The 12538-nt window shown below is 43.6% G+C and overlaps 1 protein-coding gene across 15 annotated transcripts in view; it reads right to left on the reverse strand.

Annotated features, from left to right (window-relative positions):
* Positions 1–12538, reverse strand: part of Sox5 (SRY-box transcription factor 5) — a 936665-nt gene that overhangs the window by 18690 nt on the left and 905437 nt on the right. The gene's annotated exons all lie outside the window — the stretch shown is intronic.

Raw genomic sequence — 12538 nt, forward strand, 5'->3', positions numbered from 1 at the left:
AAGTCCAAGGAAAGCCTAGTCAGCATAGTAATTTCTAGGACCATGGCACTACACAGTAGTTTTGTATCCCAAAAGGATCGAAGGAGTAAAAAAAAAAAAAAAAAAAGCAAGCCATCTAGACCAGGTGGCTGCAGGTAGATCAAGTGGCTGCAGGTAGACCAGAAGGCTCCATCTAGACCAGGAGGCTCCAGGGGGTCAATGAGAGTAATTACGATGCTCTTCTTACAGTCTTCATGTTCACTTGTGTAACAGCAGCTGGCCATTCACTCTGCAGCTTATCCACTGACTACCACAATGGGAAAGAGCATTGAATTACTTGCTTATGACACCAATGTTGGGACCCAATAGGAAAGCCAAAACATACCTACACTTTCTATTGGACTGCAAAAGACAACAGTGATTAATAGGCAAAGGGGACAGATTGAAGATGAGAATATCTTTAAATAAAGCATTTAAGACAACTGAGTCCCTGAACACTAATTTTAAAATTTGATTTAAATGTTAGACAGATTCTCATTGGCTTCCAAACATTTAAGAAATTAATATTTTTGACAATAAAAAGAAAACTTCATGGGGAAAACTAAACACTAGGGAGAAAAAAAGACAATGCCAAACATATAGGGATCACAGGAATGCTTATGGGCCTCAGTTCCTTATGGTAAAGACAGGAAACACACATGATGAAAATATGATTTGAGGTATTTAAAAACCATTGACTTCCCTCCATCCTTGCTATATACATAGCAAAGTATTTAATGTTTATGTTTTTTTTCCTTTTCATACTTAGGAATGAGATTAATTACACATCTGTGCCTACCTAAAAATCAGACGTTTTCTTCCATTACTATTACATCAAGTTACACAGATCAACTGAAAATTCACGGTGAACACAAAGGAGAGAGCGGCCATCTTTGTTGCTATTTCATGGTGCATTCAGAGCAAAAGAGTACACAGACTGTTTCTGAGAGAAGGTAGAGCCTTTTCTTGAGTTCTCTGCTCTTAAGTTAAACAGTGCATGGAAAGACAGGTCCCCTGTCCCTCTCTGAAATTGGGATTCGTGAGGGCAGTGACTTTGCTTCCCACCAGGCACACAGACCCAAGGAGAAAGATAGGCTGCGGATCAGCTGTCATAATGGACGTCTCTGAAATAAAGCTCACAGAGCTATAAAACTCGTAAAAGGCGCATGCATGTAATGACAAAACAGAGTGTGACTGTCAAATGTTGACTTGGTGCAGCTAAACCCCTCTGGCTGCCGTTTTCTTGTTCCTTTTTTATGGTCTCCTACTACACTAATGACACGGAGAATAAGGAAGTAGAGAGAAAAAGAAAAGAAAAGCAAAGAAAAAAAGATTTTTAACCCTCTAATCCAATTATGTGAACTTCACATCCCACCAGAGACATTAGAAGATTATTCATAATGTCGTCATGATTTACCAGCTGGGGATATTTTCATCTGCTTAAATAGAAGATGAAGAAGCTACGTGGATGTCTACCCCCTCAGCCTCTCAGCTTCACTCTAGCTTATTGATAGCTCTATGCTCTACAAAATAACCACCCACCCACCCACATAAACTAACAGCACAAATGAGACACAAGGCTTTCTTGTAAATTATGTATAAATTACATATAAACACACACATACACATAGCATACACTAAGAAACAAAACTCCTTCCAACTTCAACAGGTATGGTAACATTTGTGAAAGATTTCTTTGACTTCTATCTTTGACAGATTACTTACAGTAACTTTGGATGTCCTGGACTATGAGAATATTGAGGAATGAGAAAAACCACAGAGACATATGAACCTGCCAATCAAGAGACCAGAACTACATGTCTGTGTCCTGTGGTCCAGTTAGAGTGACAGACAGCCTCAGTTAACTCTGTCCTTCTATCTTCCAAATTCAATTTGAAATTCAGGTTTGATTTTTGTTGCCCCTATGATATCCTGGTTTGAAATCTGGTAGTCAGCTTTATGACATGTTTCTTGATGTGTAATCATACCTTAAACTCATGGGAAGACATGCTTCCTTACATGAGGCTGTAGGTCAATGGAAAAATCAGTAAAACTTGTGGTTTCTATGTTAGCCTCTAAGTACAGCTTGACAATAAAAATTATAAAATGGCAAAATGTTTGGTGGAGACAACTGATAAATCCCTATTAATAATTAAAATGTTTATGGTGAATATTCAAAAGCTTATATGAAAGAACCAATTCTGATTTTCATGAAGAAAGAATGTTAGGGACAAAACCTACTCATTTGATGCATGTTTCAGAATCGATTGCTGTGGATTTGAGTTAAGAGCAGGTGTAGACAATGTGGTAACCACATGAAGCTAGAGTGTATACAGTAAGATACATTTGATGGTGCCTTCATTGTGTATTCCCACAAGACCTGGAATAGGGGAGGCTAAGATTAATGATGGTAATTGCTTGAATTTAGCACAGGCTAGGATTACTCTATCAATATCCTGCATGCATGCTTAAAAATGTGTAAATGTTCTGAAGAAGTTTAATAGAGGCAACAGAGACAACAATGGTTGCCTTAAATGCCTTAAAGGCCTCATGTTTTAGGAGAACCAAGGCATGCTCTCAGTGAGGCATAGAAATTTTGCCTAACATGGCCAACAGAACACTGGCCAGAGATGGTCAATTATCAGCTGAAAGACACAGAACCATGGAATGAGTGTTACCCAACAGATGGAGTTGTGTCCACTGAATGCAATGAGATGTTTCATCTCCCCAAGGCATCAAAGTGTTGGCTGTGTGACTACTTTCCCATCAGAGATGCCAAGGAGGCATCCATGGTCTGGTGGCCAGCTGGGCTGAGGTCTTTGTCTTTGGATCCTGAAAGCCCATGCTTTTTAATCACTGACCTGACTGAACTCCATATGACACAGCACATTGAACAAATATAAACATTTATACATTTTCTTATACTGTTCATAATTTTCAAAAGCCACTCAGTAAAACACTTCAACCCTATAGGTAGGTACTTCATACAGATGGAAATATTGGGTAAAAACATTATTTCTAAGTTTCATAGTCATTGTCTTAAATTCAAGGAATAGGTTACAAGCAAAACAAATAATGGTTATTCAAATCTGTCCTACGAGGGCACTTATGGATGTAGGCGGTTCATGAAACACACAGTTAGATGTCCATATCTAAAAAAAGACTAATTTGTTCTTTGACACAAAAGCCCGCTGCCAGAGAGAGGGAAGCAACATGGTAACTTTAGTGTGTCATTGCCAGAGAGTAGGCTGAGCGTGCCACTTACAGAAAAGTCACGCTCAAGATTGTGTCAAGAGTAAATGATTCACAGAAAATCTACAGAGGAACACTGCCACTCAAAACCACCACACTGCTCACTTACTATCTTGGAGCCTGTGGTGTGTGAATGAGGAAGAGAGGAGGCCATCAGAGGAAAAACTGAGGCCCAGGACTTCAAGTGTCTGGGTACACAGCCAGTCAGAATACAACTAACGTCTAAGAAGACATTTACTGCTCTTTAAGACCACTGCAGGTACATATGCGTTGCTCCCCACATCTAACCAGAAGAGCTAATGGAAGACATATAGGTATGCAACAAAGAAAAATAATAGGATTCATAATCTATGTAGGACATCTGGTAGGTGAGTATTCAGTGTACAGAAATGCACATCGAGAACTAGAATGCCGTGCAATGATAATTGTTCTATAAACAATGGGTAGCCCTTTCACTGGAGTACAGAAACACAGGATTTTTCTCTTTAATTTTTCCTTTGCATGGAATGAAAGCTATGAAACTGTCAGCATTCTTACAAATGTGGCCTGAGTAGCCAGCACTTACTTCAGTTGGATAAATTGAATTAGACTGTTTTACAGAGTCATGGGGCTGATCCAGAAAATACTAGATCTGATAAAAACAGGCACACTATGGTTATAGTTCACTTTTCAATTATACATAGTAGTTTTAGGTGAAGAGACAGGAAAAGAAAGATTGGAATATACACTTAAAATCCCATTTTAAATGAACAGCAAAAACTTTACTCCATATTTTATCTGAACTGCTGGGGACGCAATGTAAATAAGATTGGGTACATTCTTACTGGTTTTATGGTTCTTGTTTGCTAGAAGAGAGGCTGGTGGTAGGGAGAAAGGAAGCCCTAACAAGAGAGAGGAGCTAGGAGAAACAAAAACGGGTTGGAGGAGTCTACTAACTGTGGAGATGCTGCGTGAGATTTTTGTGGTTTAAGCTTTAAGAAACAACACTGAGAGGTTACACATGTCCTACACGGGGCATGAGCTGAACATGCATGCACTGTGCACTTTCCCAAAGTCCTTTGTGGTTGGTTCATTGGGATAAAGATTAAACTCGATGCCAAAGGACAGAGGCCCAAATGCTGACCCACCACCTGAGTTCCCCTGGTCTCCTCAAATGCCTTTTTTTCCTTTCTTTTCTTTTTTCTTTTCTTTAAAAGAATATGTTTGGAAACACTGTAAATGTGAGGGCACAAAATGTAAATCAATAGCCATTAGCCATTACTGTTCCCATGACTCCTGGACATAAGCAAGCATTTCTCATTTGCGAGAGAGGGAAGAGGTGTGTCCGTGAAGCTCTTATGCTATCTTTTGCAATGAATGCTGAGTTTCAGTGTTTTCCTGGTAGCTCTAATTCGGATTGGTAAGATCATCTCTAAAAGACCACAACAGCAGATGCATCTGCTACCTACAGGGGGCGCTTGCTTTATGTGTCTTCATATGGAACTGGCTTAAGAAAGAGTGTGGTTGTGAGGAGGATGAGGGGATGGATGGGGAAAGAGGAGACAACTCTGGAAAGACTAGGTTGTGAAGGATAACCCTCTGGAGGCACCGGCTAAAGCCAGTCTTCACTCACACAGAACTAGGGGAGTCTACACAGGCAGATCTACACCTCCATCACCTTGGAATAGACACTGTTTATATTTTATTATACATTCTTTTTATTTGTGCATTACTTCATGGTCCCTTAAGATACATAGACATTCCCCATACCAGGTTGCCAGGAATGCTGTTATTAGTGTCTGCTCATCCCCTAAAATGAAGAGACACTTTCAGTCACTAGAATGACAGGGGGAAGTCCCCCCTGAAAACCTGGTGAGACACACCCTGGGACTCTTATGTTATTGGGCCATTTTGCCCTAACCTCTCTAACCAGAATGATGTAAAGAACACAAGACTCTCTGTTTGAAAACATGCACAGCTTTTCTAGGCTTCGAAATTAAACCATAAAAAGTTTACTGAAAAAAAAAAACCTTTAAAAAGCTCCTTAAAAACTCACACCATAATTGCTCCCCACCAAGCGTGGGCACTTGCTAGCTGCGTGTAGTGGCACAGTGACAAATGTATCAAAACTGAGTGCAGGCTATACTAAGAGAAAGAAAAAGTCTTCCACTGGCCATCTGTGAAAATAAGGCATGTGGCCATTAAATGCAGAGGCTGTAAATATACACAAACTCCATGAAGCAAATGGCAAAAAGGGACCAAACTTCAAACTCAAACAAATCAAAATGTTTAATGCATAGTTACCACTGCTGGAGGAAACAGCTCTGATCTTTGCAGCCTGTAAACTCGGCATGTATTTCAATTAAATACCCCCAGAGAGGAGAGAGAGGGAGAAAGAAATGAAAAGATGCAGAAGAAAACCGTCTGGAACAAAAAAGCTGTAGCTGGCCCGCACTCATTTCCTGACGCTGAGAGCCCCTCTACCTGGCACCCGCCTGTCAAGAATGTCGATAGCAGTTATTAAAGGCTGTCATATAGGATGATGGATGGGTGATGACATAATACCCATTCACACCCCCACCCTCTATTTTTTGTCCTGGGTTTTTTTGAGAACTGGCTGTTCTGTGCTGATAGTATTCACGGTTTCCTCCCCACTCCTGTCCCATAAGAAGGGTTCTGCGGCTAAGATGCTGAGAATCAAGGTTTTGTCAATGTAGACAAAAGCAAAGGAAACCTGGGGTTTAGAAGGTGCCATGCACACAGGAGGCAGGAGGTCCCTACCCATGCCACATACATTTGCAAAGGGACAGAGACTGCGTCAGAAAAAAAAGAAAGCATATATTCACCTTCAGTCTTTATGTGTCTTTTAATTAAAGTCACTAAGTCATTACGAACAAATGTAAAGATGAAGGTAATATCGATGCACTTTCATACAAGAAAATTATTAATCACTTGTGTTACTTCTGTTATTTTAATTGGTTCCTAGGCAAATTCTAAACACAGGATTGAAAAGGTCAGGGTCATTCTCTGTGTGTGCGTGTTTCTCTTCTCTCTTCTCTCTCTCTCTCTCTCTCTCTCTCTCTCTTGTCTCTCTCTGTCTCTCTGTCTCTGTCTCTCTTTCTCTCCTCTGTCTCTCTCTCATCTCTCTCTGTCTCTCTCTGTCTCCTCTCCTCTCTCTCTTTCACACACACACACACACATGCGCGCAGCTAATAAAATATGATTTATGGATGCAGGCTCGGAAGGCTCTCCCTTCCTTCCTCATCTGAAGGGCTTACCTGGAATGCCTACCTCCTTTGCAAAGTTGTTCTCAAACAGTTGACAAATGCAGCCCTAATTTGGCCTCTCTATGATTCATTTTAGCTCACAGCAATATTTACAATGGCCATCTAGAGACCATTAATTGAAAGCATCTCCTCCTGAATGGAGACAAGCGTGTGTTCCTGCCTGCTCACTATTTCAAAGGACAGCTCCTAGCTCAAGAGTCCTCCCAGGCTTTCCCTTTATCTCTGTGAAGGAGTGCGTGTCAGGTAACTCTGCTAGAGTCCCTGTGTCCATTTCTGAAGTGCTAACACCGCCCATCCCATCCATCAGACTGCTGGCAAAGCGTCAGTGAAGAATGGTGAATGCAAAATTATCACTGGGGTGCCATCCGATGCACTCACCACCATTCGTAACTAACACTCTCAAACTACCCAATTTTTTTCACTATTAAACATCTGCATTAAGTCAACATTGGTCACTGTCATTTCAGGTTTGTTACTCTGTTAAAGGGACAGAAGAGGGTTTATGCAGCTCCTGAGAGGGGGAGACTCTGAGTGCCACCGTGATAAAAAATTAATCTGTTTGCAAATTACCCTGTGCAGTCCTGGGTAGGGCGTCTTATGACTCTGACTCCTGCAGCTGTCCAGTGCATTGTGATTTAAAGCAAGTGCACCGCTGACCACCATATTCACCTGTCAATAGAAAGTTGCCAAGGGATTTTCTTTAGCTTCAAAGGCACTCTCCCAGCAGCCATTGCAATTATAGATGAATTTCCAGCGTGGACTGTAGACCATGCCTGGTAAATAAATTTACAGTAAAGTTCCTTACTTTCCATAGGAAGAGCAGGACGGAAGTTCTTCTTAGCATGTATGGAAAGCATGTGTGTTAACACAAGAGTCAGATTCTAACCTATCATCAAGAGTGTTTCCCTGTGCACATGCTTTGACATTACTTAACTCCTCGTGAGCCACAGGAGAGGTATAAGGCCCTGGATGTGTAGTGTTGAGAGAGCAATAGGCAGGGAGGAGCCATGATTATGAAGAACAGCTTGGGCTAATGGACACAGCATTTGAGAACTCCGGTGCCATTTGTGGGGTGTAGCCCGGTTGACGATTGCCTTTTCCTTTCCAATACCTACTTGACACTTCCGTTTTTAGTCTACTAAGACCACCTCAAAGTGTCCCTTGATCTCAGAGAGAGATATTCTCTAATTCCATTACAAAAAAGGATTTGTGAGCAACTTAAAGGGATTTCCTTGAATTCATGTGACTCACTCCTAGCCAGGGAGACATTTGTGGAAGGTAGCGAGCAGAGGGAGGCCCATGTGAATGGAGCTTACCAGGGAGAAAATGGCCCTGCCCCCTGAACCATCTGATGATGGATGGTTTAGTTGTAGGTGTACCAGTCAGTTTGTGACCCAAGGGGGAAATCAAGAGTCACAGAGATTTTGACCTACAAATCATGGGGCTGATAAATGGTGACTAGACCTTGCCTCTGAACACTCTCATTTGATAGTGATCAAATACTATTTGCTTATGGTCCTGTAGTTAGATTTTTCTCTTGTTTGTTGAGAAACATGTTTCCAAACAGACACAACAGCATGGGGTTCACCCTTCCCAGGAGAACCACATTTGGAAGAGAGAGAGGGGGGATCAGGGGCTTTCTGACTAGCTTCTCCCTGCAGGTGTGTGCTCAGCTTTCTGTTGTAGCCACACTGCCTCATGGGATCAGCACAGCATAATTCAAGCTCTGTGATCTATGGCGGATACTGCCAGGTCCAGACCAAGAGTCTGCTGTCCTTGCCTGTGTGGTCAAGAGTCTGCCCTGTCTTGGTTAAGGAAGCACAGCTTCAAATACTTCTGTTTCTTCCCACCTGAGTTGCCTCCTTTTCCACCCTTAACATTGAGGTTTATGCTACAGCATCATCTGTAGCAGAGATCTGTGGCAGAAGATAACATTATTTGAATATACAATCAGTCTATAATTAACCGGAGATGACAATTATAAATAACACTGTGTCCCAGAGTTTCCAAGAAACCTGACACACACAGTTCTTGGGTATGTTGAACCACTTCCAAGAAAAGTAGAGAAGTGAAAAATCTTTTAGAAGTCTTCAATTAAAATGTGTTTCAGTAAAAACGACTTTCTTTCATCGTGTGTTTCGGTACATATCACCCGGCAAACATTTGTCCTCGTCTTCACACCTCTAATTGTTTTCGCTGGCCAATTACAGCGATGTAGAACTGAGACCTTCTACTTGGGACAACCATGATTTTCATATGTGAAGAAAAGTCAACAGGCATAAGGTTTGTACATCCCAAGGGAACAGATCTCCAGGACAGGGCTTCAGTTATCTGGATCTCCGGGATAGGGCTTCAATTATCTGGATCTCCAGGACAGCGCTTCAATCATCTGGGTTTCCAGGACAAGACTTCAATTATCTGGGTCTTGGGGCCCTCTCCCTGCATCTCTGTAGAGGGTACAGCATGAGGCTAGAGTTGGCTCCTTACAGTCCCCTCTGCTCTATTCCCAGCCCTAGCATCCTTCTGCCTTACATCTGTCTTTTTATTTATCATAGACTCTGTGTGTGTTGTGTGAATGTACGAGTATGTGCGTGTGAGAGTGTGTGTGTGAGTGTATGTGTTTGAGGGTGTGAGTGTATGTGAGTGTGTGTGTTTGCAAGCATGTGTGTGTGTGGAGTGTATATGTGTGAGTGCGTGCACATGCCTTTGAGTGTGCACACAGATATACAGGTGCCTTTCAGAGGCCAGGAGAGGGGTAGATCTACTGGAGCTTGAGGCCCAGCTTGTCACCTGACGTGTGCTGGAAGGCAGCACCGGTCCTCTCTGAGAGCAGCAAGTGCTGGTAACCACTGAGCAACCTCTCTAGCCCAGGGATGGTTACTGTAAGTAGCAAAGAGCATTCTTTGGGGACTTCAGATGGCAAGAGAAGTGAAGAATGTGAAAGGACGTTATATGGTGCCTTCCTTTGGGAACTACCAAGGGAAGTTTCAGGCCAACCACTTGCCTGCATGTGAGCTGATCCTGGATGATTACAAAAACCTAAGAGAAGGGCAGGAACTTGGGAAAGACAACCAAGGTCTAGGATATTTCTTCATGAAGCATGAGCATTCACCTCTGTTGACAGGACATGCTAAGCAACCCTGGTTCTGTACCTACTTTTGATAGATAGGATTCACACATAAAAAGTACACAATTAATAATTTTACCTAAATTGCCAGCAGGTTTTTTTTATGTTTTATTGTGCAAAACCAACCCCACCCCCAACACTCAGGACTGTCTGTAACACACAGTAGGTGTGAATGTTGACTAATCACTTTTTCCAAAGATGCCAATTTGGCATTAATCATCACCTTGGCATAGGCTACAGTGACATAGGTTGATCAGTGCAGAACCGACACCCAGGTTCAGCCAGCGGGAAAAGGGAACCAGAGAGCGTGATGGCCCCTGCTGCCAAGCTCCACGGCACACTTGTGCTCTCCTACGGTGCTGTGGTGCCGTACAAATAGCAAGTCAGGACCCCTGGCTACACGGTGTTGGAGAAGGAATGTGTCACTCTGTCTCATGAGATAGAAAGGCCTCATTTTCATAACGTCTCCACTTCAAAACAGATAGAAGTACAAGTTTAAGATGGAACCTCACATAGGCATGGCTCAGTGGTGAAGGGCACGTACTTGCAGAGGACCTGAGTTCGGTCCCCAGCACCCAGTTGGGTGGGTCCACAATTCCTTGCAACTGCAGCTCCAGTGTTGTGTTTGTGGTACCCATACTCACATGCTCATTCACACAGACACACAGCTGCCTGGTTACAAAATTTAAAAGACAATTCTGAAAAGATTAAAAAGAGGTTAAGAAGATTTTGAAGTTAATCAGTAACAACCTTGAGGTTAGGGGCAGTGACTCAACTCACTAACAGGAATTGGTTATTACTTCAAAACTAAGATTTTAAAAAATGGGTGTTACAACTCTACCAAAGAGGAAGGGAAGATGGAGGAGTATTTCCCAGCAAAGGCAATGGCAATGCCTGCCACTCAAACAGTTGGCGCTACCCAGAGAGGTAAAATAAAATGCTCCCGGGTGTGGGCGTGGGATGAGAAGTGACATTCAGGCCCCCTCGGCTTGGGTGAGCCTGGACTAGCAGGAGTGCAGGCGTCTGCCCTGCTGTTGCTTAATCAGAAGGCTGTGGAGTCACTGAAGCCTTGCACGAGAGCAACAGCTGATCTGTGTTAGAGAGGATTAACTCCCATTGCTATGGTGGAGGGCCCAGGATTATTTTATGTACTCCTGTTGCCTTACAAGCCGTCAGCACAATTATTGCCCTCCGATGTGAATGACTGATCTGTAACCACAGCTAAACAGCTTGCTGCTTAGGGGCTTCGGGAACTTCATGAAGATGGATTTCCATACCATCAAAGTGCTTTTAATGGGCTCCCTGATCCAACCACAAGACCTATTTTGCAAGTATATAGAATTCGGGATGAAGGCTTCCTGTCCAAAAGGATTTGGTCGGTTGTCACTTGACAATTCCCAGCCAGCACGAGGGAGGGGGGTGTGGGGGAGATAGGTAGAGTCGTCTCTGCTTTGGAGGATTAAAAACAAGGGGGAGGTTACAGATGTTCACGGACTGCAACCAACTGCTGCATCTACAGCTGAATTCAAAGCGCTTAACAAATAGCGGCAATTTAGCTATGCTTGCGAGGAATAGCTCCCGTCACTTCACGTTAGCATCTGGCCAAGTGTTAAACTCATTTCTACACAGGGAGCAGAGGAAAGGGTTTCTTGCCGGAGCATCCTTTCAAGAATGTTTAAATATTTGAACATAAATCCCTTTATGCTTGCTATCATTCCTTCTTAGGGCTGCTACCGGGTTTCTTTCTGCTGTCCCTTCTAGTCCCAGTGTCTCGCTTGGGCTGCAAGAATCGGGAGAGCCACAGGCCTGTGGGATGACATCCTGATCACGCTGCTGCCTCCAGAGAGGGGGCGCAGAGGAGGACTTGTTTCTTCATCCGGGATATTTGCTCACGTGAGGACCCAGGAGGGCAGCAGCTGGGAAGGGTTGGGTCTCAAGTTCACCTGTGCTATGACCTGGGCACTCAGCTACCTAATTCTGCGTAATGCACGGCAAACTAGAGAGCTACCACCAGGGCACGCTGCTCATCGAGAGAAGTTTCTGTGGGACTTGCACGCTCCTCAGGGGGATGGGCTTGGAAACCATTGATAAATAGATGATCATACTCCTACCTCTCACCTACAGTATCAGTCACCATGCAACATTTTCATCCAGATATCACCCAAAGAAGCACACCACTCCAAGCAAGCTATAGTGACATTTTTTTCCCTATGTAAAACAAAGCTTACACGCAAAACAAAAACAAAAACAAAGCACGAAGCCATGGTGTCTCTGGCTACTTCAGAAGCTCTGCTGGCTTTGGGTAGAATACAGAAGGTCAAAACACATTTTGTGTCATGATGAAGTCCAACTTTCCAATTACACAGTCCCTAATACTTGACAGTGGCAACATTATGACCGGCTCGGGAGCCAGGGCATCATCCAAGCTTAGGCTGACTAAAGAAGATCCTGTGCTTTCAAATCCAGCTGATCCCCAAATACAAGTTAAGTATCTCTGGAAGGCAAAATTCTCCCTCAGACGACACGGCATTTCAGATGCCACTTCGTTTTAATATAAACTGGCAGCAAAAAGGGACGATGCTCATCCCCAGTAAGGTCTGGGGATGCAATCCTGTTCTGACACTTCCCATCGCTGGACTGAGCGCCTTGCTGATGGGGGGGGCATGGAGGGGCTGTCACTCTGAAGACAGGGGGACAGGTTATGGGAGGAAGAGAGAGAGCATCCAGGTGCTCACAGCACTGATGGGGAGACTGACTCTGCCCCTGGGGAGACTGACTCCGCCCCTGGGGAGACTGACACCGCCCCTGGGGAGACTGACTCCGCCACTGGGGAGACTGACTCCGCCCCTGGGGAGACTGATGCCGCCACCACCGC

Source organism: Mesocricetus auratus, unplaced genomic scaffold (genome assembly GCF_017639785.1).
Source record: "Mesocricetus auratus isolate SY011 unplaced genomic scaffold, BCM_Maur_2.0 Super-Scaffold_100001, whole genome shotgun sequence".
NCBI classification, from domain to species: Eukaryota; Metazoa; Chordata; class Mammalia; order Rodentia; family Cricetidae; genus Mesocricetus; species Mesocricetus auratus.